This window comes from Phalacrocorax aristotelis, chromosome 6 (assembly GCF_949628215.1).
Source record: "Phalacrocorax aristotelis chromosome 6, bGulAri2.1, whole genome shotgun sequence".
Lineage (NCBI taxonomy): Eukaryota > Metazoa > Chordata > Aves > Suliformes > Phalacrocoracidae > Phalacrocorax > Phalacrocorax aristotelis.
This window is the reverse complement of record NC_134281.1, coordinates 44,721,437-44,749,416: the sequence shown is the minus strand read 5'-3', so window position 1 is coordinate 44,749,416 and position 27,980 is coordinate 44,721,437. Positions and strand designations below refer to the sequence as shown.

General features: G+C 44.7%; 1 long non-coding RNA gene across 1 annotated transcript in view; it reads left to right on the top strand.

Moving 5' to 3' along the window:
- The window catches only part of LOC142059121 (uncharacterized), a 104,482-nt gene that overhangs the window by 659 nt on the left and 75,843 nt on the right, over positions 1-27,980 (top strand). Inside the window, exon 2 of the long non-coding RNA XR_012661213.1 lies at positions 648-1,782. This is a non-coding gene — a long non-coding RNA (uncharacterized LOC142059121). The remainder of the gene's footprint in view (positions 1-647; positions 1,783-27,980) is intronic.

The following is a 27,980-nucleotide window of genomic DNA, read 5'->3' as shown; positions in this document are numbered from 1 at the left end:
GAAGCAGAGTGCAAAAAAAACTCTTAAAAATTGCAGGTGCCCAAAGCAGAAACTAAGTTGTGCGTATTTCTTAAACACACGTAGTGAACTCTGGTGTTGTACGAAGGTCAGTAGATCTGGATCTTTTGGCAATCTCCCAGGCAAAATTTATCACCTCATTTTAACGATGTGTTTTCCATGTCCAAAGAGGAGGAAAAAGAGAAAATGTTTGTCAGGGTGGGTACTGGTATCTGCATGTATACTTTTGTCTTTGGAGGCTCGTATTTTGTGGCAAACTGTTTTGTGTTAACGGGCAGATATCATTAAAAGCACGGGGGTTAGGAATCTAGAAACATCTGTCTTAAGTCTTAGATACAAATCGCATTCAGTGTAGGAAATTTTCCAGTCTATGGGACACCAACAATACTTAGGTGTATAACCTTCATGAACTTCCAGAGCTCGGTGTGTGACTCTGCTCCTGAGTTTGGCTGTATAAAGAGACAGACTGATGGATCAGTCTGTTGGGCTGGCAAGGTTTTGGATTAATTTTTAGATTGCAGTATACCACCAAGTATAATACCAAGGGTTTCATATTTCTTGTATACTGACCCAAAAGGTAATTACAACTTTTTCGTCTTGCTCATTCATCTCTGATTTTTTTTCTGTAGGCTGACATTCAGTGGAATGGAGGTAAATGTGCATATGACTCTGAACTTCAGCTTCTGGATCTAAGGGAGGCCTTTCATTCGTGCTGATCGCCAGTTATAAAAGAAACTGTTATGGCTCAAGCTTGGCGGGCTTCAGAAAAATTCCAGCACTTCAAATGCGTTCAATTAATATGCTGAATATTGACTCACTGCTTGCTCACATGACCAACATTTAAATGACACTTCCTCAGTTTTTGAAGCATAATATAAATAATGGTTTCATCCTCACAGCCTGATGAAGTCAGTTGGCATCATTTTCCCCTACTAATGGAAGAAATTTTTGTACGAAAAAGTAATATCTTTTATTAGATGTCATTATTGCTTTCAGATTTATTTCAGGGAAGTGCTCCTGTAAATTTGCACTGAGCTAACTAATGAAAACATACCAGAAGTAATGGAGGAACTGATTGTAATCCCAGGTGACTAAGAAAAAAGAGAATGCTTCACAGTTAAGTTACCTATGCTTTATAGTCCAGCTGTCCTCCTGAAGGAAGTTTGACGGGAATTTGAATTTACCAATACGTAAGGGTAACACTTGGACACAGCAGCTCGACATAACTGACAGTGAGGTGTACTGGTCCTAAAATTAGTTTTTACAGTCTTGCCTTACAGCATCTCTCCTGAGACTACTTAAAGGACAAGACCGTACATTCCAGCTTGGTGGAGGAATGGGTGCATCTTTTTCTGGAAGTTATTCAGCCTGGAAGTCCCGGTTTGCAAATGTTTTTCATGCATTGTCACTTCAAGAAAAGCTGCAGGGAGAAGTACAGCAAACTTGTCTAACTAAGAATGAGAAAAGCAGCGAATGAGTCTTTCCTGATGGGGCACCAGGATGTGCAAGGAGGCAAGGCAAAGAAAGGAACTGAAGTGGGGAGCAAATATTCTCAAGATCTGCCTTTGGATAACTTGGAGTTTGTGCATGTGTAGTTGCCAGTTTGATATGACACACATTTACTAGTTATTTGATTGCATTACTTCATGGAAGGTAGTTACTTTCTACAGCATACATCATATGTGTATCCTGAAGCATGTCTGGACACAAGGAACCCTTATGTTACAGAAAAGAGACATAGTGGAACAGAAAACTACTGTTTTGGTAAGTGGTCATGCTATGACATCGAACCTGGCTTTTTGGGTTGACCATGGTGTTGCCAAGTTGCCTAAAAGAATTTGACAGAGAATTACAATGACTTCTGCAGAGGTGCCACAGTAGGAGTGTTTGGTTCATTTGTCTTTTTAACTGAGAATGCTTTTATGCTTTTCTTCATAAGCCAGTCCTGTGTTTACAGCTTGCTTGCTATTTAAACAGCAAATGCAGTGTTTTCCCTCAAAGAGACACAGCTGTATTGTTCTGGTGGAACATACACATGCAGCCCAACTAAGAGGGGACTCTCTGGCTTGTTGAACTCGATTTCCCTTGGTGTTTACAGTTGTTGGGGAATTCCAACCAAAATCTCAGATGTAATTGGAAAACATCCTTTGCCACCCTGATTTTGTTTCCTTCTCTGTTGTACCTTCCCAGCCATAATTGTTACATATATACTTAGAGACTTTGGTAGAAAGGAATGTAAAGTTTGTTGTGTTGCCACCAAATCTTTAATTTCATGTGTATGTTTTACTCAGGATAAAATAATATCTTTCTCATATTTTGTTAGAAGTACCATAGAAATATATTACCAAGGGCAGCTTAGTATGAGCTAAAACTTACCATTCATAAATATTTTATAAATAATGACTAAATATAAGAAATCAGGACAAAATTTAATTCCAGGCCTCCACCACTAGACAGTACATAAGCACGGAAGGAGCTGTATGAAAACTGGGGTTAGAGTAGCTAGAAGAAATTCCTGTGAAGTTGTTGTGTGAATGAGGATGGTGTTTGAGTTCATATAAAACCGAGGTCCTTCTTTTGGAAGGAAAGAATGCTCTTTTTTTCACTAATGTTAATGGTTTGGGATTAGGCGCCCGATATAGTTGGATCTTGTGATGGTAAGAGGCTTCTGTCCTATCTGCCAGATGAACAAAACACTCTCCACAGGCTGCAAGGTAGATGGGTTTTTGTAGGCTTGAAAAGAGGCAGCAGAGCGAATGGCATTGTCTTGCCGGAAGTCTCATCACCCAATGCAGACAAGAAGGTAACTTGCTGATGAGAAACAGCTTGTCTGTGTACCCCTAAACATACCAAGCACTGATAAGAGGAACATATTTACAAAGGTTTCCTTAACCTTACGGTTTGGATGGGCAAGACACTTCTTGGTTTTAGTGTAGCTGGCTGTTGAGGTAAAGGAACTTACTACCTGAAGAATGAGTTTCTGAGATATCGTAGAAACCAGCTTTTGTATAGTGTTGTGAAGAATTAATTTAGGTTTTCTGTAATTACTTTTTCCTTCCTTCCTTTTATTTCTTGTCCCACCCAGTCTCTTCCAGTTTCCTGCTTCTGATTTATTTATAGCTAAATGTAATAGGTGGGATCCCCTTGAATTATTGAAAACCACATTTCTTATATGTAGGTATCGATGAATCATGTTTGGTTGCCTTTAGCAGAGGGATTAAAAGCATTTGTGTAGTGAAGAACTATGTAAACCCCCTGAAAAGTACACTTGCAATACACAGATAACAAAATGCATTTGACTCCTCAGGTAGCTATGCAGCTTCGCACAAAACAAAGATTTTAGCAGACACAAGAAGTGTGTGAGTCCATTCACGAGCACCAGCTGACAGATTAATGCAATATACTTTTAGACTTCGTCTATGCTAGGAGTTTCTGCTGCCTTCACAGCTTTTGGTGGGCTAGAAAGGAGATGTGTACTGGGGTAACTACCAAAGCAAAGCCTGCTGTCAGCAGTGATTTGCTAAGAGGGAGCTTACCTTGGTTTCAAGCTGGGACTCATGCATGCTGGTTATCAGAATTACAATATTTAGCTCTAATACAGTGCTTTTAAGATGGGTACCTGACGACCCTTGTAGGGGGGGTGGAGGGGTATCATTAGCTCCTCAGCATGTATGAACTTTTACAACTGCTACAAACTGTAGTGGGGCTGAAAGGGAAAGAAGAAAGGTGAACAGATCTCGTGGTGTTGATGCACCTCCTCCAGCAAGTCTGTCGCTGTTGTTATTCTAGTGTCTGAAGGGAACAGGAGTTGAACCTTGACTGTTTTTTCTGCAGCAGAAGCTGAATACCCGCTGGTCTCCTGAATACAAAAATGAAGTTTCATACTCTTTCCCTTGAAGGGAAGCAGCATGACGTGTACGTGAAAAGAGTGGAACAGTATGTTAAGGGAAACACGACTGAAAGGAGAGAACAGCTGACTCCGGGGCCTGAGCAGATCTGCCCTCTCTGCCTCACTGTATGGGTTTGTTTTCAGCTCTTCAACTTGAACTGTCTTGTGGGTCTCACAACACATCTCCACAGCTCTGGACTGGAAAATTAAACAATTGCAAGGAGGTTGTTCATTCTTCCTGAAATAAGCTTCACAAGCTGTGGAAAATGAAAGCTAAGGCTGAACTTTAAAACAAGCTGAAAGCACTAAGATGCAGAAATGCAGAGTGAAGTTATTCAATAGAATCAGATTTGGAACAGAGCCCTGAAAAAAACTATGGTTATGACTAATCTGTTTTTAATGTGTCCGGTTGTAGGTAAAATAACTTCTTTTAAAGATAATTTCTCTCACTATGTTGGTTACAGTTCTTTACTGTCATTTTAGAGAAATGACTTGTTGACGTGTGAGTTCAGTATCAGATGAACTGCAATGACAGAATTATTTCTGATGCTGGAGTGGCCCTGCTGAGCTGCTGGCAAAGGGGTGAAACAGTACAAACAGGATATTCAGTGTCAAGCTGCAGTGGCACCCTGAGAGACCCACCCAGAGGCAGGCACTTGAATGCTCACTCTATCTTTCAGCCAAGTTAGCTGAGAAAACTTGACGTAATAGTAGACTGTAGAGCTCCATTTGTGCAGGGACAAGCTCATGCAGTGACATTTTAGAAGTGAAACAATCTGAAATGGAAACTTCTGGTGTTCTTGTTACACTGAACAAGTCTGAGGCACCATGCAGTTTTACAGGGTGGCCTTTGGGTGCCTTTATTTTGTCCTCAAATAGTCCCAGCCTTGCTTGCTGATCCCTTCTCAGCCATCCCTCCGATCCTGTGATGCAGAGCCACTGAAGTTAATACACTGCTGTAGAGAGGGGAGATGTGGTACGACACTATGCGTTTGAGTGTCATGACTGTTGTGATACCAACCCAAGATTTACAGACTTTGCAGTCTTATTATAATCAGTAGACCTGTGAATAGGAGTATGAATTCTATGCAAACAGCGAGAGTGGAGGGGAATAGCATGAAGACTCCTTTTAGGCAGGTAGGAAACAGTACAGTAAATCCAGCACTGATGGGATATGCTCAATTTATGGACTACATAAGTCTAGCTAAAGGCAGTGCAGCGTGGCAACAGTGAATGTAGTAACATGCAATACTCTGAGGGTGAAGGCTGCTTTCTGTAGCGCGTGTATCTGATATCCAGGAACAAAAGCAGTTGGCGTTTCCCTGGTGTAGGCTGAAATATGGTGCAATGTGATAGAGCAACAGGGAACTCCTTGCTGGCTTTTTGCCCTGTGCAGATTCCTTTTGAATTAGGTTTTGACCTTTAAAGTAAGACCTGTTTCTTTAGTTTCTCATTGTCTAAATTCTGCATTGAAGCTTGGGAAACAAGTCTGTGAAGCTGGAGGATTTTTTAAGCTCTAATTAGTGAAACACAGAATAGGTAGGAAGGAGTCTCCTGAGGGTGCCTTTTATTTTTTATTTTTCTCTGTTCCATGGCAACACAGGCTGGGCTTAAATCAGCACAAAACCCTGGTTCATATTAAAGCCTGGTCCACAACTCTTCTCCTGCTCTTAAAAGGCATCTCTACTTCCTGATCAAAAAACCACCTTGTTTGCCCTCAGTGATGTGAAACCTGAAATCATGTTCCTGCTGCCAGGATTTTGTATTACAGCACTGCAGTTCGTTGGTACCAGCAGCCCCGTGCAGGAATTTGTAGGTGGAAGAGGTGAAAACCACCATCCTGACTAAAAATCTGGGGATATTTAGGCAGAGGGGTTGTGATGGAAGAATGTCTTTCCCTTTTTGAATTTCTTTAACATTACCATTGCTTCAGTTGTTTTTGCACAGGATCTCTCAATTTCTGATTTGGGCAGATTCTGTCAGTTCATGCAGATTATTAAATGCAGACTGAAGGGAAGCTGAAACTGAAACTCAACTCTGGGTGGGAGGCAGCAGCCGCTCTGTGCCAGAGGAAGGCCTTGGTGCTGTGCTTAGGGATCTGCAGGTGGGACTACAGGGGAGGTGGAAGCATGTGATTATTTTTGGTTCATACACAAGGCTTAAGTTTTCAGAAATACCAGGAGGTTCTTCAAGGTTGTGAGAGCTTAAAGCCTTGGATTTCTCCTGCTTCATCTGCCTGCTGGCGTGCACAGCCATGTTGTCCCTTTCACAACGCATTTGATCTGTCAGGGGCTCTTTGAAGGCTCTCTATCTCCACCAGCAAAGTGCTTCAGGGCTGAATCGCACCCATGTATCAGCTCTTTTACTGTATCCTGTTATCAGCTATGCCTTTCACTCCTAGAGTGTTCGCAGCCTTTGATCTGTTACCATATTGCAGCAACAACTTCCCTTATTTTTTAATGCTGCATTACATTGTGCAAGGCTGCCATCAGTCCACAAATGCTGCAGTCTCTGTTGTCTGTGCACCGCTCTCACAAGTGCATCCATACTTTTTCCCTAAAGCATGACATAAACTCTTGTTCCCCTCAACCCTCAATCAATCATAGTGGAAATCACTTTACTACAAGATGACAATTTCCATTGGACCCTACATGGAGATATAATTAAATAGTTAATTCTTTCCTTCCTTTTCCGTGCTGCATTTGTCTGGCTGCTGCTTTTAAAAAACTTGGGCAGGGACAGTTTACTCCATTTGTGCAGCAGCTGGTGCTGTGGGCTCTGACTGGTAGGTAAATCCTAATGTTACTGACCAAGTGATGAATCCTGCACTGCAGCAGAAAGTGCAGTTTTGCTGGCCAGGCTGGATCTTGTTTAATTTGAGGTTGATCCTGTCAAAGCTAGAGACCTCAGTGGAAAGAAAGGTGCTCTGTGTGTGGCAGGACTGAAGACACTTTCTCTGTTTTACATTTTTTTTATGGTGACAAATGGGTAAAAGCAGAGACAACACAATAATTTAAAACTTCTTTGCTTAAAATCAGCCAAATTCCTAGTAGTGTTAGAAGCAAGACCAGTAGCAGCATTTGAGCCAGTTCTGCTGGAGATGGTGCTTATCAGATGACCTAGCAAAACCTTCCTGACTTGTACGATTTGGGGCAGAAGTTCCAGCGTAACACACATGCCATCTCACAGCCTACAGAGCAGTCAATTCCGGCTATCGTGGTGCAGATCAGTGATGCAACTCGTTTCATCACTACCCTCAAGGATGGGGCTTGGCTGGGCTACTGGGTGGAGGACGTTTGCTGTGCTAGGTCATGCAGTACAGGGAAGGCTGTGGCTTCTTAGGTGTTTGTCTCCTAACGGGGTCCAGCCAAGTGGCACAGCCTGTATCTGCAACACATGCCTAACACTGGGAGTCCTGACCACAGTGTGCTGATCCTAATGTGATTTAATAGTGATGAACCACTTTCCTTCCACTGGCCAGGTTGGGCTTGTTTTATTTATGCCTTAAAACCTCTCCTCTCTCCTGCACTGTGATCTGTGCAAAACCGTTTGGCAAGGTAAAAGCTCTGCCTGGTGTGTGGGCAGAAGGGCCACAGCCTGGTGTGGAAAACATGTGAGATGTGGTCCAGGCTTGTGGGGAGAATGAGGTGGGGACCAGAGATGCGAGTCGTGTGCTCAGTTCATATGACTTGCCCAGCCTGTTTCACAGATTCATAACTACTGATCCCTGACTATGTTTCAGGCTTGGCCTACAGTCAGGTTTTAATTGTCCCTATTAGTACGATGGATGCTGGAATAAGGACATGTTGGAGAAAGGTGGTAGTGTTTTCACTGCTGCTGCTGTTGTTGCTGGGACTGCCATTAAAGCTGCTTACTGGTGTTTGCCCTCCTGTGAAATGTGTAGGTGAGCTATTTATAAATGTGCAGAGACATCCCACATCTCTAGCTCGTGCTCTGATTTAAGGCTAATCCCCACCAGGAGGGGAGAATCTGGCCAGGACTGCAAAGGAGGTTAGTGGCAGAGTTGAAAATAATCCACTTCTGAGCCTCAGCATTGTCTCTACTATGGGGTGGATTTATAGGGGTGGGAGCAGGAGTGGAGAAGCAGCATACTATTTCACTGTTAGCTCTGCCTTTTACAGCATCATCTCCCATCTTCAGGATGAAGAGAGGCACTTTTCCTCCTGCACAGCCCCCTTCTCCTGTCTTCCACTCCCTCTACAGAGCAGATGCACACAGCTCTGTCCTGGGCTGCATTCAGCCTCAGTCTTTGCTTGCTTTTACTCTTCCTGTCTGGAGCAGATTCAGCCTGGTGTGCAGGGGCAATGTCTCTTTTCCTGGAGCAGTCCAGTCCCAGGCACACGGGAGTTAGTCTCTGTACTTCTCAAATATTCTTCTGCAAGTAAATACAGCAACTTGCTTTCATTATTCCTCTCCTGAATGGTGCAAATTACCCCACTCTTCAAAGCATGCAGTTCATTGAACAGCAAGCTTAATATAGCTGGATTTCTAGCGTATCTGATTGTCTTTTACATTTCCATATGTGGGTTTGCTGATGACTAATAAAGAGGCTAGCTTCTCAGCCCGTCCTCAGTGGGAACATGATTCTTCTGCCTGACTCCCAGTTTTTATGAAGCTTTGAGGCATGCACCTCAATGTCCAGCTTGGTTAGGGCTGACCAAAGGACTCAGGTAGGATTAGACAGACACAGATGCACCCCAAATGGATAGCATGAGCCTAATTGCCATAAGAAAGAAGGCTGATGCTATGTGATTGCACTGAGGAAATGAGACTCTTGCTTCTTTCCTTGAGAGTGCCTGGCATGATGGCTGTATCTGCAGGACACACTGCCCTCTCTTGGTCCTACGTGAGTTCTGGGTCTGGGCTGAGAAACCTGCCCTTCCTGACTGTCCGGGTGGCCAAGGAACGATCGCTGGAGCCTGGTGGGAGAATCAGATATGTGCTGTGATTTATAAACTCGGTCAGAGTTACCGACTTTGTCTGTGATTCCACCATCCCCTCCAGGACCTCCCAAAAGGGTTTATGTGGAGCTTCAGCACTGAATGAAATCAACTGTGGGAAAAACAACTTATGAGTGATTTTATCATTGTATACAAGAAAGCAATGTAAGAAACTGCAGAAATCTGCTAGCTTCATTCTTGAACATGTGGTGGAAGACTTTAATCTGTTTTTTCTTGTAAATGAGAGTTTTATGTAAATGTTGGAAAATCATAATTATGACATAAACATTTCAGAAAATTTATTCTTCCAGTTGTAAGTTGGAGCAATCTGGTAACACAGACTTATTTGAAAGAGGCATCTCTGACTTTATGTCACCGGTGCCCTTTGGGGTTATACTAGCTCAGAGCCTGTCCCTGGCTGCTGCCCGAGTGATGTAGGGTAAAGCTGAGCACTGGACTGCTCAATACAGGTATTTTAACAAGTGGGATATAATGGCTTCACATCTGCACATTTCTGCTGCATGTTGTGCTTGTTCCTGCTCGTGTGTGCGTTATTTTGTACTGGCAGTGTCTGACATTGTGTTCAACCTTTTCTATGTCCTGGAGAACCTCATTAATCTGCACTATCTCCTTTTTGGATTACTGAACTTTCATGTTACAGCAAGACAGGGGCAGCTAGGAAAAGTTAGCTGGTTTTCAGAGCGTTTGTTTTCTCTTGTTTTGTCTTTTATCAACATAATTGTTGTCAGCAAGAAAACCCAGTGTGACTTGGAAGTGTATGTAATCATTGTGTGTACTCTTGAAGGAGCAGCGGATGGAAATAGACAGTGCTTGGGTCAGAGTGCCCCAGAACACTCACCGTTCTGGGGCTGCACAAATTGATGGATATCTCCCCTTTCATCTAAATGCATATAGAGCCACAGAGATAGTTCTAAAAAAAAAGAAAAAGATACTGTGATCCCAAATGTCTCACCTTTCTTACCTGTCTTGAGGGCTCAACTTCCCTCACTGTGCACCCCCCATGTGGATTGCAAATCGCCCTGTCTGCCAGTAGCTCTGTTTTTACGCCATCCCAGTACTTCCCGCTCTGTGCTGTCACTGTCTGTCTTACCACAGCTGGGAAGTCCCTGGGGGCTATGCCCACATTGTGAGTCAAACCCCATGCAAAGTCAAAGTCTAAACACCGACACGGGGAGTGGGAGAGCTGGGGTTTCTGCATCATAGGGGAGTTTGTACGCACCTCCCAGAGACTGCCTGAAACCACAAGCTCCCGGGGAGGCCTTGGCAAGCTGATGGAGGGCTTGGGGCACTCTCGCTGGGAAGCAGAGGGGTAGAGCGGGGCAGTTACCCACATGAGAAAGCCTTGTGCGCTCAGACAGGAGGAGCAGGCTCTGGGCTCTGCTCTCAGCACACTTTTGATAAGATCCTAAGGAGACGTCTCTGTTTAGGAACCCACTGTCCTGGGGTACAGGACAGCTGCTGAGTGCTCTGCCAGGCTGGTACTCTTTCATATGCTTTTAAAAGGAAAAAAATCACTCTGATCCACAAGTACCCCACACCAGGGAGTTCCTGCCCTTGAAGAGTATTCCCAGCTCTGGGTGTAAAGAAGCCTTGACAGCACATAGTGTTCAGAAGAAGAGGCATCCAAAGTGATGTCTCTGCTTGCTTGCCTTTGCCAGTTCCCACTCCAAGAAATATATTTTTTATGCCTAATGCTTGCTAGAGGGGCTGAGATGCCTCATTTGGGTTTCTCAGTCCTTGGTGGTGGAGGTGGCTGTAGGTCCACACATACACTGGGTTAGCACGGAGCTGGTTACCTGACCTACTCTTGTCCTGTGACAGCTAAAACACAGCATTAGGTGGGAAACCATGTGCTGGCTCACAGAGCTCAGGTGAAATCTGCCCCCATAATTCTGGGGAGCATGGGTCAGCCACAGCCCCAAAGCAGTGGAGTTTCTCTGCACTGCTCTGACTGATGACAAGTCTGGCATGTGGGTTTGGTGAGCCGGAGAAAAGCCCCATGCCCACTTTTTGAGCTTGCCTTTTCCTCTGGCAGCCCATGTGTTTCCTCAGGCCATGGTCTATACCTGGCAGTCTTGCCTGTGGACCACCAGAAGTCAGAGTACGGTGGGAGGAGTTGGGGTGACAGGAAGGGGAGCCTTTCCATGAAAAAATTCAGCATGGATTTGCTATCACAAAAAGAAATGGCTTCTGTCTTGCTGGATCTCCCCTGCCTCTGCTTCTCTATCCCTCCTTTCAGGAGGCTGTATGTGTCACCTCTGTGGTTTCTGAGGTTTGTGACATCTTTTTTGGGAGTCTGCCTTGCAGTGACTGCTCATGCCTATCAGTGGTCTGCTGGCTGTGTTGTGATTTCCTTACTCCTGTGCTGGTGAGAAACCAGCCATCTTTAGTGCCCAGCCTCACCGCTTCTTTCTGTGGCCTTGCAAGCTCACTGCTTGCAGTACGCTGCTCTGTGCTGGTACTCTCTGGCTGGGCTAGCTCGAGGGAAAGGCACCCTCCAAGCCTAACTGAGTTCACTCCAAATCTCCACTTGGTATTTTTATAGTGATTACACCTTTCTGAGGTCGGGCCTTTGAACCAGAATTCTCTTTAAAACTGAAATGAAAAGGGAAAGGTGGAAAAACAACCAAAGGATTTTTTTTTTCCAATGCAACAAGCCAGATTTTGCAGACAGTTGCAGATTCCTGCTGGCCAGCTGCACAAAAGACATTTTATGTGTGGCAGCCTCCTTGCTGACTGATTAGCCTGTGCAGGTCCGGCTGTCGGTGACCAGCCTGGGCAAGTCTGCAGGTAGCCACGGCGAAGCCCGGAGCGGGAGCGTGTGCATTCATGTAGACAATTTGTTTTGAAGTTCTCACGCTTCAGCTTAACCAAAGCCATACCCTGATCTTATAGCTACAGGCATGATCAAAATGACTTAGCAACTGTTATTTATCCACTTATATTAGTCACTCATGTAATTAGAAGATAAAGAGGCATGCATTGTACGCCGGCCGTGGGTGACGGGGTGGGAGCCCCGCCATCGCGGCAAGCTTTAGCTGCTGCCACCAGGGGACACTGTTGGATAGTCTATAGACCCTCCTCACCACCCCTCCCGGCACGGCAGGTTGCGTTTCCCTCTCTAGTTCGTCTCAGCTTGATCATTCCTCACTCCTAGCCTCAGCCTCCCTCCCTCCACCACCCTCTAAGCTTGCTGTCCTTGGCGCTGCTTGCTCTGGCACTGGTTTCTTTAGAGCTGTTCTTTGCAACCCCGGCTATTCGTTTTCCTCGGGCAATTTTATCGCACAAGGTCACCGTGTTGCAGTATCTTGTGTTTTGTTCTGTCTCTCGTCCCCAGAGGCAGGTAGCCAATACACCAGTTTGCTGGGAGTGTGTCAAGGACCTGCATGGAGCTGCAGGACTTGGCGTGCTCAGGACCAAGAGACATAAGCCAGACACAAAGTGCCCTGAAGTTTGGAAGCACTCAGAGTAGAGATTTGGGTTTGGGCCTGTTTAGGAGATTAAGTTCAGTCCAGGTTCAGACCACTCCAGTTCCCCACGTTAAAAAATGTCCTATAATTCTATTCCCTGTAATAAGAGTGAAGTGTAAGCTTCATTGCTTTTGAAGTTAGTGCCTTGATGGTTTGTGCAATAAGGCAGACATGTCATTACTTGCTTGAAATAAAAAAAAAGTTGTCAGACTGTTTTTTCAGACGAGAAGAGGCATTCTTTAAGGAGCCTGAACAGGTGGGTGTGTCAGTGATGTGGGTTTTTGCAGGTTTCCTTCTGAGAAAAGGAAGCTGAATAACTTGTGTGTAAAAAAGGGCCCCTCCTCAGGGCTGATCACTGAGCTTGAGGCAAGGCAGAGAGGCAGTGTCCGCCGCTGCTGGTGAGAGGTTCCTCTCAGCACCCTGCTCAAGGTAGAGCAGCTTGGCTGTGCTGGCTGTCATATTGGCAGCCTTGGGGACACGGGAATGGAGGAGACACTGTGAGCTTTGTCTGGGGACTGTTTACTCATGGTGGCAAAAATGGATTTTGCTCCTTACAAAGAAAGGGCTTCCTTAGGTCCAAACTCAAATGGTCAAAATGACTCTTGATTGATTCTCTGTGGTTAAACCCATGGTTCAAACTTTCCTGAGAGCCTGCTTCAGTACTGGCTGCCCCCAGCCGCAGGTTCTCTGGTCTTTTGGAGTCACTTAGCAAAGTGATGGAGAATTGGACCCTGTCTCAGGCAGCATAGGGATGTTTTGCAGGGCCTTGTTCTGAATGTAAAACTACTTCATCTGTGAGAAGTTTTGGGATGGTTATAATTTTGGAGGGGAAGCTCCTCTGTTTTAGGATCCTCCATGGCATGAGGTATCTTTTGATTCGCAACATTGCCTAAAGGTCAGGACAGGGTTGTTACCATCTACTGTTATGTCTTTCACTGCCAACACACAGATTTAAAGGAAACACGGATCTGTATCTCTGGTCATGTCATTTGGCATAGTTGCCTTGAATTCAAAGAGTTTAATCCAGCTGAGAATCTAGTCTGTCTTGGACACACAGGGCTTTGTTTTATGTAACGGTATTTCTGCAGACATCTTTGCCAAGTACTAATAGTGCACCAGAGAGAAAGTTCACGCTTGTGCTTTGGTGAGAACTAGTGTGCTGAAAAACTCCATGCATTGTGCTAGGACCAACAAACAGGGCTTCAGACACCTCTGTGATGGGGAAGGATTTTTAGGTGGCAGTTTTCTTTCTCCTCAGGAGCTGAAGTACCCACAACAGTTACTACAGGAGAATTTAGCTGGTCAGCTTATGAGTGCTTTTATATTTGATGTAGGGGATGGTGATTTTAGAAGTGAAGAGTAAAAATGGTCTGGCAGTCAAGTGATGTTTAAGGATGAATGTAGTAAGGATGAAGACAATTCATCCTTACCCTTGCAATATGTCAGGAGGTGGGAGGCAGCAGTCTGTGTTAATTATGCTTATGGTTAGCAGCCAATGCCTGTGCTTCAGCCGGGACTAACTGTGCTGATTATGATTGATTGGAATTCCAGAGGAGGCTCAAACTCAGGGGGTCTTCTCAAAGGGGTAGGTAAGTATGCTGAGATGATAATAATAATTCATTAAAGTTTTCTATTCTTTATGGTGCCTTGTCCCCTGTGATCGTAGAAGCATTTTTGTAATCTGGAGTGTGCTGGGATATTCCGGGAACATTTCTTTCCTAAAGAGTATTCTCATTCAGAAGACTGCTTCATCTTGCTGGGAATGAAACTTTCCTGCAGAGCCCCAGATTTCATGTGCATGTGGCAGCCTGGGAATTGATGGGAAGAAAAGGAAGGTGCTGAAACACTTAAGACAAAACTCACTGCTTCCCTCCATCCCACATTGCTTCCTGAAGTGACTGAGGAGTTTGGCCAGGCCTCCTGGTTCTCATAGAGACAATGAAGGGTCTTTATGTCACTGAGGTTTAGGCCTTGTGTCAGAAAGGTAGTTTCCTCCTATAGTTGAAGAAGAAAGAGGTATTCTGACATGAGAATGAGGGTTGCCATTTCACTGACATGTCATACCCGGAGAACAAATGGGATCTGTGGCAGGAGTGGATGTGCTTGCATTTTTGATGAATTATCCAGAGCAGAATACATGGCTTTATCCTCTTATTTTTGCTTCAGGGAGACAGCAAAGTCCTGATCTAACATAGAGCTTGCAACAGCAAAAGGTAAACCTGTGAATTTCTGTTGGATCATCACTTTTGCATCATGAAGCTCTGGCTTTTTTGACCCAGTATTAGGAGTCCTAGAGTTGGGTTTAATATTTCAGGGTATGATGGCTTGGACTGCACCAGTTTTGAATTCATTTCTACAAAGTCTCTTTTCCCACTGGCTCTTCAACTGGCTACGTTGCTGAGTAGAGTATGAAACCTGGGAGTCAGAAGTTGTTTGAATACACTCTCCTGCCCCTGCAACCTCTCTGATATAGCAGGGTAAACCAGGAGCAAGGGTGAGGTTTTACCAGTGGAAAGCTGGGACCTGAATCTAATTTTTAGATCCATTGATTTCAGTGGATTTCTTTAGGGATTGAATCACCCCTTTACCCTGGTTGGATCATCTACCTGCTAATAAGTCTGGTGATAAACTTCTCTGGAGGGTCTGCTTGGAGTTAGCAACAATGCTGTGGAGGACAGGCACCTCCCACCCCTTTTTTTAAGTAATGCTTTTTGTCTGAATTTACCTCTTGCAAATATCTTTGTAAACATGCACAGCATATAGAGGAGACACCAGGGCCTCATGGCTTGGATCTGATGCAGAGGAACAGGAGGACACCAGCGTTCTGCTTTTGTGAAGCGAGCACGTGGAAGCCCCTTGCTCCTGTGCCTCAGTTTGTCCCTTTGCAAACAGGGGGACTTGGTAACAACTGCCTTGCAAAATTAATCCCACAGCGTGGCATTGGTGTCTCTCTGTATTATGGGGCCCCAGCGAAACAGCTCTTGCAGTAGGATATGATTTAAATTATTTAGGGTGTTGTCATGTGATCAGAACTGATTGAGTTCCTGTGGCTTAACAAGTTGCCATCTGTTATCATCTCCATTATGAATTATGCATTAGCTTAAATCAAGGCTTAAACCAAAGGAGTTCAAGCAAAGTCCTCACCCCAACGATAACATAAAACTGACTTTAGGGCTGTTAGTACCAGATCCAAAACACTGCAGCCACATGAGAGAGCATGCTGGTCCAGCACAAGCTCTCTCTGCTGGCTCAAATCATCCTGGCAGATTCCCTTGGTAGTGGCAGGCTTTATGCTGGGCCAGGTGTCATCTGCCCAACTTGCATAGCCTCATAAAACTGGTGAAAAGTCCATTGCCTGTGTTCTGGCTGAGCGGACAGAAATGAGACCAGAATTCTACACCAGAGTCCCAAAGATCTCAGGATTGTTTGGTCAGGGAGCCGCTGCTGAAGTAGGCGCAGTGACCACATGTTGAATTGCTGGCTAACTTGGTGTGAGGCTTTGTGAAGCGCCTGGCTCTGGATGTGCCGTGAGCTCTGCTATAAAACCTGGTAGTATACATGTGTGTGGTGGTGTCAAAGTGGCCATTTGCAGTAAAACACTTAGAATCGTTAAGGTTGGAAAAGACCTCTAGGATCATCCATCCATCCAACCATCAACCCAACACTACCGTGTCTCCTAAACCATGACCTGAAGTGCCATGTCTACACATCTTTTAAATACCTCCAGGGATGGTGACTCCACTACCTCTCTGGGCAGCCTGTTCCAATGCCTGACCACTCTTTCAGTAAAGACATCTTTCCTAATATCCAATCTAAACCTCCCCTGATGCAGCTTGAAGCTATTTCCTCTCATTCTATCGCTAGTGACCTGGGAGAAGAGACCAACACCCATCTTGCTACAACCTCCTTTCAGGTAGTTGTAGAGGGCAATAAGGTCTCCCCTCAGCCTCCTCTTCTCCAGGCTAAACAACCCCAGTTCCCTCAGCCGTGCCTCATAAGACCTGCTCTCCAGACCCTTCACCAGCTTCATTGCCCTTCTCTTGACACAATCCAGCAAATGGATGTCCCTCTCGTAGTGAGGGGCCCAAAACTGAACACAATATTCAAGGTGTGGCCTCACCTGTGCCGAGTACAGGGGCACCATCACTGCCCTGCTCCTGCTGGCCACACTATTCCTGATACAAGCCAGGATGCTGTTGGCCTTCTTGGCCACCTGGGCACACTGCTGGCTCATGTTCAGGCAGCTGTCAACCAACACCCACAGGTCCTCCTCCACTGGGCAGCTTTCCAGCCACTCTTCCCCAAGCCTGTAGCGTTGCATGGGGTTGTTGTGACCCAAGTGCAGGACCCGGCACCAGGCCTTGTTGAACCTCATAAAATTGGCCTTGTCCCATCAATCCAGCCTGTCCAGGTCCCTCTGTAGAGCCTTCCTACCCTTGAGCAGATCAATACACACACCCAACTTGGTGTCGTCTGCAAACTTGCGCTCGATCCCCTCATCCAGATCATTGATAAAGATATTAAACAAGACTGGCCCCAACACTGAGCCCTGGGGAACCCCGCTTATGACCAGCCACCAACTGGATTTAGCTCCGTTCACCGCAACTTTCTGGGCTCGGCCATCCAGCCAGTTTTTTACCCAGCAAAGAGTACACCCATCCAAGCCATGAGCCGCCAGCTTCTCTGGGAGGGTGCTGTGGGAGACAGTGTCAAAGGCTTTGGTAAAGTCCAGGTAGAAACATCCACAGCCTTTCCCTTGTCCACTAGGTGGGTCACCTGGTCATAGAAGGAGATTAGGTTTGTCAGGCAGGACCTGCCTTTCATGAAGCTGTGCTGGCTGGGCCTGATCCCCTGGTTGTCCTGCACTTGCCTGATGAGCTCACTCAAGGTGAACTACTCCATAACCTTCCCCAGTACCGAGGTCAGGCTGACAGGCCTGTAGTTCCCTGGATCCTCCTTCCAGCCCTTTTTGTAAATGCGCGTCACATCAGCAAGCCTCCAGTCATGTGGGACCTCCCCTGTTAACCAGTAGTGCTGGTAAATGATGGAGAGTGGCTTGGCAAACTCCTCTGCCAGCTCCCTCAGCACTCTTGGGTGGATCCCATCTGGCCCCATAGACTTGTGCGTGAACAGGTGGAGCTGCTGGTCGTAAACTGCTTCCTCCTGGATTATGGGGGGTTTATTCCACTCCCCATCCCTGCCTTCCAGCTCAGGGGGCTGAATACCCTGGGGATAACTGGTCTGACTGTTAAAGACTGAGACAAAGAAGGCATTTAGTACCTCAGCCTTTTCCTTATCCTCAGTGGCAATGTTTCCCTCTGTGTCCAATAAAGGACTGAGATTCACTTCGGTTCTCTTTTTGTTGTTAAAGTATTTGTAAAAACATTTTTTGTTATCCCTTACAGCAGTGGCCAGGTTGAGTTCTAGCTGGGCTTTTGCTTGCCTAATTTTCTCTCTGCAAGACCTAACAAGGTCTCTGTACTCTTCTTGAGTTGCCTGCCCCTTCTTCCAAAAGCGGTAGACTCTTCTTTTTTTCCTGAGTGCCAGCAAAAGCTCTCTGTTCAGCCAGGCCAGGTCTTCCCCACTGGTTCGTCTTGTGGCACTTGGGAACAGCCTGCTCCTGCTTGACTTTCTTCTTAAAGAAAGCCCAGCCTTCCTGGACTCCTTTGCTATTCAGGACTTCCTCCCAAGGGACTCTCCCAACAAGTGCCCTGAACAGGCCAAAGTCTGCCCTCTGGAAGTCCATGGTAGTGGTTCTGCTTACCCCTCTTCTTACTTCACCAAGGATTGAGAACTCAATCATATCATGGTCACTAAGGCCAACTCAGACATTAATCTAAGTCCTCTGCCTTGGAAGCATCATGGCTAGAAAGCAGATTCTGCCAGGACATTCCCATTTCTCAAGCTGATCTACAGTGTGTCAGCTAGTCAGTGCACTTCCCCTGTGCCTTGAGTCACTCCAGATGTGTGGATGGGCTACTTCCCTCTTAGGCCAAAGTGCTGTTGCTCCTACATTCCTCAGGAAGCTCCCACTGGCCAAGCTGTGAAGTCTCTTCCTTTTGGTTCTGTGGCTTATGTTGGATCTGCAGTGGCGAAAGCAATTAGGGCTGCTGTCCTTCTGAGGGCGCAATTCCCTGGTGTCCCATCGTCTCTCAAGTCACATTTACAGGCCAGGCATTCTATGCCTGCGATAAACCAAAACAAGGCAGCCAGCTTGGCAGCCCAGGGTGATTGGGGCAGGCTTGGCTCTTCCTGCAATTCTGGGGTTGGCTGAGTTTATACACATTTGCTCTGCAGCAAATTGGGTCAGTGACCTTGTTCTGATGCAGAGGCAGGCTGTTTATTACCATCCATTTGAGATCAGAGCCTATAAGATAAACATTTCTCTCTGCCTGGGAACAGGCAGAAGAGATTGCTGTAGCTAAATCAAGACTTACTTGGCGAGTGTGCATAGTAGGAAATGCAGAAAATTCATGGCCTCCATAGATGGCCAGGTGCTTTCACATAGATTGCATGGCTGTCCTGAGGAGGACCACTGGGATCTGTGAGCCAAACGGGATGGATAGGCAGGGAATGGATGTCTCTGGCATCAGCAATGGTTGCAATGATAATTCCTGTTTGAATTTTGGGTCATAAATCTGTTTGTGGCTGCAAGGATGCTTCCAGTGGCTCCAGCTTTATCCCAGTGTTCAGAGCTTTTTTTTTTTTACAGCTGGAGGGTGCTTGTTCCATCAGCTGGCACAAAGGCTAACTCTGGCTCCTGGTTTCTGCCCTTGCGTATCTGAGGGCAAAATCCTTTGACTTCAGAGGGAGTTACACAATGTCCCTGCTAGAAGTAGAACTATGTCTCTCCTCTTTAAAGCAGGGCCAGATTCTCTGTCTTCAGCTTGATGTGCAAAGTCCTTCCCATGGGAGAGAGCCAGCCTGCTTTTTCTCCTAAATTCACAAGTGTCCATACCCCTTGCAGTTTTACAGAGGGCTGAACAGTCTCTTCAACCGAGACAGGAAATCAGAGTCTTTCTTAATCTCCTTTGGAAAGAGGGAGGTGGATAGGAAAGCAATAGCACCTCCCTTAAGATTTATGTAAATTGAGTTGGTCATATTGGAGATCTTCTCTCACATTTTGTCCTGATGACTTTGCAGTCTGAATGTAAAGAAAAAGAATGGTGAAGCTCTGGATGCTGGGGCTGTAGTGGATCAAGAAGGAAGGAATAAGAAAGCAAAGGAGAAAGAGTTGGGGTTTAGCAAAGACCACCAGGATGGGAGAAAAGTGAGACAAATTCTTGAACTAAATCTTAAATTGCTCCAAACCACAGGGTATTGTGCTTGGGGGAGAAGCAGGGAGGGAATAGTTATGCAATTTCATCCCCAATCATGCAAAGGCAAATTATTGGACAAAGGGATTGTATTAGATATATTGCAGTTGGAGCCTGGCAGAGGATTTGATACAGGGTCTTATGAGATCTTGCCTTCCCTCCAAAATTGTTTGGCTTGTCTTGGATAGGAACTCAGTCCTGTGGATTAGTAGAAATGACAAATGATACATGGCTCTGATCATGCAGATTTTTGACCAATGTGACTGATGAAAATTTTTGATTCATCTGCTTTACTGAGGGCTCCTCCTGTGCATTAGCAAAGCAGTAAAGAGCATTTTAATGAAAGTTTTAGGTACAGTGTTTTGCAAACATTACTGAGTACTTTGTACATGAAGCATGGCAGAAACCAGAAAGTTTGGTAATTTTGGTGGGATAAAAATAATGAAAGCAATGGAACATTAGAGGAGGAAGAGAAGTTTTTCTATCTGAGAAAAACATCTGAAAGCAAATTTCTTTAGGAAGGAGGAACCCTGAAAGCTTTAAGGTGAGAGACAGCAAAGTCAGCAGTGTATAGTTTGGGCTTGCATACTTGGGTGCATGTGATAGACTAACAACAAGGTAACTGAAGTCAGGTTATTGGGCCAGACTGTTAACTGGGGTAAGCAGCGTAGCTCTGTGGAAGTTATAGAGATTTGGCAGTTTATCCCTGCTGCAGATACAGTTGGGGTAGAATTTACTGCCAAGAAATTACCAATCAACTGGATTGAAACCAGAGCTGAAAGAGGGATGAGTTACATGAATCTACTCCCCCCCTATATTAAAGCAGGGAGTCTGCTTACCCCAGGCCAGAGGAGAAGGAGAGAGGCTGTACAGGAGCCTGCCAAAATTGCAGAGGTGTGGGAGTATTACTGAGCAGCATGGGAGGACTTGCCACTCTTGAAAGGAGAGGGAGTATGGCACTAAAGCCCATTCCTTGGGAGCAAGACTGCTAGCTGGAAGGCAGCCTTGATGACCAAATCAGTCTTCCTACCTCTGTATAATTGGACTCTGGATTATGGCTAAGATTTTACCCAACAGTCCCACAGAAGAAGGAATTACTCTGCCCTGTAGTAGATGTGAATATTGTGTAGCCCAACCAGTTGTGGCTCAACATGAAATTTGCTTTCAGAAAGCTGCCCACTCATGGTCCCAAAGAGTCCAATTATGATGACTTTACTGTTAATGCATAGTCCATACTCAGGTCCTGTCCTTGGAGAGATGCATGCATGCAGGTCATTTGCCTACTGTGGCCAGTTCAGGATGGAACCTGTATGCCTCAATAGTGTGTTTCTCCATCCAGCTTGTATCCAGTAAAGCTCTGACCACCTGGTTGGAGAATAGGAATACTTGTTCATTGTTGTCCTTGCTCATTGTTTCCACCTGCATCATCCGCAACACTGTAAAACAGCATTGTGAGAGTGGAAGGGCTAAACCTGAAACAATACTGATTCACTGTGCTTGGCTTGCTGCTTCTGGGACTGGAGAAGGATGACGGGTTTCCTCACCTGTTTTCCACAGTTTGTATCAAATGCTGCCTGGGCTCTTCTCAACAGCCACCAGTGAGGAAATTGCAACTTACTGCTACTTGCGATACATTTTGTTCCAGCTATGGCTTTTTATATTGCCTTATATTGCGTTTGCCAGTTTAGTCTTTTGGAGCATCTGCTGATAGTGGTGTGAAGCAGAGACTTAGGTACTACAGCATTTAAAATGATGGCTAGTCAAAGGATGTACGAAGTGGGTCAGACTATAACCTTCGCATTATAGGCAGTAATGCTAATATGAATGCTTTCAGTGTGAAAGCCATTCATTTGAAATCTGCTGATCCAAGCAATTGGTAGTTCATAGCATGATCTTACATTGCAGCTTCAAACTTCTGTACTCATGGCATTACCTACATGTATTGAATTTTAGCTACAGCTAGTTGTCCTCTGGCCCATCTTGCGTGGAGTGCAGGGGCTGAGTTCACATGGTGGAAAGCAGAGTTCTGTTCTCCCCCTCTTCAGCCTCTTTGCAGCTCCTTTACTTGTAGTGGTATTATTCCTGGCTTACACCAGGTTTGGGCTTGCTATCTTTTGATTTGACAGTAGATCAGGGTGAAGAGGAGTGACTGGTCACTCCCCAGTCCATTTCAGGAGAGAACTGGCTGGTCAAAAGGTTACTTAGTTTTGTATCTTCATTTACTCCTGTCTTTCTGATTTCAACCTGTGAAAATAGCTCTGTGATTGTTACAGGCTGTTCTTCTAGATAGTGCCATACAGCAGAAAAGGCAGCATGCCTTAAGCAAGGAGTAAGCAGCTAGGTTTCAAACACACACTGAGCTTGGTCCTTCAGGCAACTCTTTAAGAGAGTTTTGCACCAACAGAAAAGGAGAGAAGAAAGGAGAAAGTGGAAAGGAGTGTTTGCATTGAAATCTTTATTTAGTTCAAAAAGCCTAGAGCAAGGCATCGAAACACAGAGTGCCTCATACAAGCCAAGGCAGGGAATAGAATTTCCATTTTATTTCAGATGAGAAGTAGGTCTTGTTATAAAGGGTTTGGTGACAAAGCTAAATGTACTTAAAATTTCACTCCAATCTATTTTTAATTATCCATGTGTAGATTCTTTTGTAGGGTTAACAAGGAATTTGCCAGAAGCCAGCCCACAAAGGCTTGAGTTGTAGTTTTTCAGCAGACATCCTGAAAAAAACACTGTCACAGGCAATCAGCATCCTTGGGGAGGTGGCCTCTTAGCAGGGTGTTTACTAATTGGGATCATTCTGCAGCGGATAATTGTTTGTGACACCCATGCTGATTGGACCCACAATATCTTCCCATCCTGCAAATGGTCCATGACAGTTTTGATGAATTTGAAGTTTGGAGTCTGAATAAATCTGTGGAAGGAAAAAAATGTTTCCACTGGAAAATATATGTAGAAGAGCAGAGCTCTGCCCTGGGTCAGCCTCCAAGAATGGAGCCACATGAGCACACAAAAAGAGAGGCCACTCAGTGGGTCTTGTCAGGCTTTCTATTTTTTTCCTCTTGCATTTAATTAAGAGACTGGGGGAAGACCAGCCATGCCAAATTAAAAATGGGAGAGTTGATTTAGCTTGCACAGGACAGGGATGTCCAAACGAAAGACTTTTGGGCTTACTGGGAAACTGCAGATTTATTGAAATATCCCTGGAATGAGTTCAGATGCAGGTCAGGCCTGCTTGCTGGCAGACAATAGCAAAAGTGATGCAGATGTCCCCAGCAAACAGGTAGTTCTCTGGGCTTGGGAGCAGTATGTCAGGGTTGCAAGCATCATTTTGCAGAAGACCTGTAGAGATCATTTTGTTTCTGGGGTCTGGATCAAAATGTATTTTACATTTTTTGCTACATTGGCTACATTGATATGTGCTTTATGGCCAGATCGAGGATCACAGAACCGTAAGAGCATTGTTATGCAGTCCCCTGCTCAAAGCTTTTTTGTCCTTCTGGCCCAAGCATAAATTGTATAGCCAGGATAAGCACCATATAATGTATTGTCACTCATTTTACAGAAATGTGGTTGTTGTGGTTTGTCTGGTTTGCATCTGTACTGCACCAAGGTGAGCTCGAGATGCAGCAGTTTTAGTCTTTGCAGTTAAGAGAACAGAGTGTCAGTTGGATTCAGTAAGCTACATGCAGCCATGCAGCATTTGCCAGATTTCAGACTGAGGATGAAGTTGCAGGGCTGATCTCAGGCCATTGATCAATGGTGTGATATTCTGGGCTTTCCTGCTCCTAAGATGTCCTAAGTAGTCAATATTTTTTCTATACACGTTTCAGGAAGACTCTAGCAAAATTAGTACTGGATATATATCAGGTCTAAGAATCACTGCTACAATTCCCATATCTGTTGCTTGGATCTTTGGATTTTGAAGTAAGGAATTAACAAAACATTACTTTGTAATAAGGTTGGCAAGCCAGGAAAGTTATTAGTGCTGTTAGGATAAACCAATATTGATATCCTGAAGTCATATAGGGCTAGTAATGGCTAAAGCATAGGAGACAAGGATTCAAAGGTGTCCCAAGGCAACAGAGTTCATATTCCTGTTCAGAACAAAGGTCAGTCATCCTCCTGAGCCACCAGAAACTATTTCTGGAGACAAAGCTCTCCTTCTGTAATAGCCATTCTCCATTCCACAAACAAATGAAGTTCCAGATGCAAGTTAGCATGGAAAATGATGACAAGCCATCTAGCTCTGAGCTTTGGAGAAGGGGAACTCTTTATATCATCTCATTTCTTTCAGATCCTCCCTGCCTGGCCCAGTGAGAAGCATCCCATAAAAGGCCAGCTCACTGGATGTTTTAATGGTGGTCCCTGTAGAATTAACCATAGCAAGGTGAGTGGTGGTATATGATACAATTGCAACTCCCTCCTCCCAGTGGTCTTATCAAAATGCAAACAGTTCTCTGAAGATCTGGCTGGGTACTGAAGAATGATCTCAATAAACTCATCACGCTAGGGCCTGTGATCACACTGCATGCATTCAGTCCTAATTGACCGAGTTAGATGGTGGGAGAGAAAACAGCGTCTTCTCTTTGAGGCAAAGCTGAAGGTGGTTCTTAGGACATCAAAATTGTAACATGGAGTAAAAGTGCCAGGGCACTGAACTGTGTAGCTTCATCATTTATGCAGATGTGTTGTTCAATTCTAAACAGAATCACTAATGTAATGAGAACTCCAGCTAGCACAGCAGAAGGCTGGATGAGTGAATGAAAATGCACAGGACTTGCAGAAGAAGATCCATTTCCACAGAAAGGTGGGTAGTGCATATCAGATACTGGCCATTTGACACTCTATATTTAAGTTTCCTCCAGGGAAACCCTCTAAATAAAAAAAGAACTATATTCCCTAAAATAAAATTTTCAAGTATTTCTCAGCACCTTTGTTAGTCTTGTGTGTTGTTGTGGTAAGGTCAGAAGACTTGCCCAAAGCCATACAGAGAATAAAAAAGACCTGACTGGAAGTGTCCAGGTACACTTTACAGTTGCCCTTTGTATGTAATGAATGGGGTTAATTAAACATTTCTAAAAATATGTTAAAGGTTTCCTCAGTAGTAAAAACCAGGATACTCTTCTGGTCACAGAGCATTCCACACGAGCCAGCAGGATCATACAGGAGTGGTGTGGTCCAGCTTTCTGGCTCCTAACAGAGGATTATGACTTAAATGGGATCAAGTACTCAGTGTTTTAAGTTGGAGCACTGGTTACAAGAGATGATCATTTTTATGACTCTTACCAGGGGTAACCCATCTCCTCAAACCCAGTGTCCTGCACATTAGCTTAACTCTGATAATCTTCTGGAGCTTTAGCAGATTCACAGGAAAGGGTGGACCTGGAAGGATTCCTGGAGGCTGTCAAATAAGTATCCAGCGTTTCAATTGCAGTGAGCTCCAGTGCATCTTCTCTAAATCTGTTTCAAGTTTTTTTGGGGGGGTCAGTGAAACACAGTATAAATCCCGGCTCACTCAAGTTCTTCAGGCAGAGAATTTGGGGAATACATATGGAAATACTTTTGCCTGGTGTTCTCTACTCTGCACTCCTCCCAAACAGAACATACATTTGTGTTGCAGTATAAAAGGGAAAAACCTCTGAGCCTGGAGTAATGTATACAATTCAATAATACATGAAATTCAAAGCCACACATTAATCACATTCATGTTTAACTTGCAGATTTAAGACCCTGCAGGTTGGCTGGCCTTTGTTCTGCTAAGTGGAAGGGGGCATTCCAGCCTTTCAGTGTAGAGTTCAAAAGCTGCCTCGGGTAACAAGTGCAATTGACTTTATAGGCCTCATTGTATTCTTCCTCCGGGGCATGGTGAGAAGCTACTGCACAGGTTGGCCCCTTATCAGGCTGTTCAAAGGAATAAAAGTTTGGATAGCAAAGGTTTCACAGGTCACTGCGAGGGGCTGCTTGCAGGTTCAGGAGGCTAGGACTGGAAAAGTGATGATGGTGCAAGCCAATCCAGCTGCATTGGCAGGTCTGGGCAGGAGAAGCAAGTTATACAAACAACAACCTCTCCTTTCCTCCCGCCACCATCCAGTTTCCAAGCCCCTTGTTTTCATTAGTGTTAGCTCATTTGCAGTTTTTTGTGAACAGCATTTCATGATGGAGCGCTTGCCTCTGATGTGCCCTTGTGCATTGGATTATTATTAACTGTTCTCGGTGGTTACCTTTGTCCAGGACTCACTCACTTAGATGAGTGTTGCAGCTTCCTTGCGTCTGGTTGTTCAGATCCCCAGTCTCCCCTTCTCTTTCAGTCTACTCAAAATGCTGTTGCAGTATGCCTTTGTCCTACCCTTTTCCCAGTGAGCCTGGCTTTCCAGGGCTCTACACAGGCAAATTAAGCTACTGGGAGCAAAGACTATTCTGCTGCCCTTTAGCAGCCTGCTGCCATAGGAACCTGCCTACTTGCTAATATCTACACTGGCCTTAGTTATAAACACCAGTGGGGTGCTGTGGCTAGCCAGAGAATAAATTTATTTGCAGTAGCTGATTTGCATCAGGGTTATAGTCTTGGGTGATCCAATCATAGGATGTGGCAGTAGTGATGGTTGTGCTGTGGCTGAAGATATATTGGAAGTAACTTCAGGTGGACCAACCTGGGGGCTGATAGTGGTCCAGCTGTGGTATTGTGGAGATTAAGAAGGTAGAAAATCCTCACCAGAAAACTGGTAAATGACAATTAATCTACAATATTTTGGCCATCAGGTAGTGTAAAGTGCATCCACAGAGCTGTAATGATATGTCCTCCAGCTTCCAAATCCCAGTGTGTCATCCCAGGTGAGACCTGATCTTAAGATGTTCTGTCTGAATGGGGGAGATGCAATGAGCATCCCAAGAGTGCTTATAAACATCCTAGAAAACAGGATATGGGACAGACTTTTGAGAAATAAACACACTGGATGACTTAGTGAGACTACCCATCACCAGCAAATGAGCCTGGACTTTGAAGTTAAATGGTCAGAATTCCAGAGAGTCTGAAGGTTTTACAGTGGAGTGAAATGCCAAATTCTGCAGGCATATCAGAGGTATAGTGTTGGATTAAGAGCTGTATATATAGTGATGACCTCTTGCTGGTGGGTCATCCAAGGGTATTTTCTGTGCTAAACTCATTTTCTGATGGTGCAAATCATTAATAGCCATCAAAGTGGTGGAAGAGTTTTATCCTCTCAGGTCCTCCCCAAAACCTAAGCAGGAGAATAAAGAGGTCTTTTAACAGGGTGTGGAATTCAAATGCCTGTTAAGATCAAGTATTAAATTAATCACTCTCACTTGCAAAATTGTGGGCTGACAAACACAGCCCACCACCCGACAAGAAAGACAGCATGGTCTGAAAGACTTTCATATAGGATACAAATATAGAGGTGCAACAGCAGACATAATTTTCCTGTGCTGTCAGCTGGAGAGAAAATATTTTATGCAACAACACTGAATTTAACTTGTACTTATAAAGTATATATTGTTCTTATAGGGCCACACTAGGGTTTTAATGAAGCAAATGGCAAAGCTCCCACTGACAGGGTTTCGCCCTCAGCAACTTCGGTTCTGGAAGTTATTCTGTTATGTATTATATGTAGAAAGAGTAAAGTTTCCAACCTATCCAGTTTTGATGCAAATAACTTTTCCTATTTGTGTCAAAAGGCTGAAGTGTGTCCTGTAAGCAGCATGCAGAAACTTCCAAAAGGCTGGGTTATTGAATAGTACCTTGGAGTTTTAGTGAGAGATCACATAAGTGACTTTCCAAACTTACTTCCTATGCTTCTGCACTCTCCAAATACATGGCAAAATGTGGAGCAGGCTTTTCAAAGGCATTAAGAACCCCACCCCGATTTTAAGGGCTGTGTTAATAAACCAGGTGTCTAACTTTGACATGTTTCATAGTTAAAGGTTGCCATAAAGAGCAGTGTTAGTTAGGACATAGTGAAAGATCCCAGAGAAGTTCTGCTGACTTAAAAAGGAACAGGACTCAGCTCAGCTTCTATCTGAAGGCTTTGACACACAGGCAAGCATCTGTCAGCTGCCCAGTAATAACTTGCTATTGGTATATTCTGACCCTGTGACAATCCACAATAAATGGCCAATAATTAGATTTAGTGTTTTTCTCTTTAACTTGTGGGAAAACTACCCCATATCTGGAAAAAAAGGTCCCCCATGGATATAAGTGTGCATGTGGACTGAGAGAAGCTGGTGTGTGGTGGTTTGTTACATTGCAATCATTTCTGCGTCAGAACTCTGTGATACAGCAATTTCCATT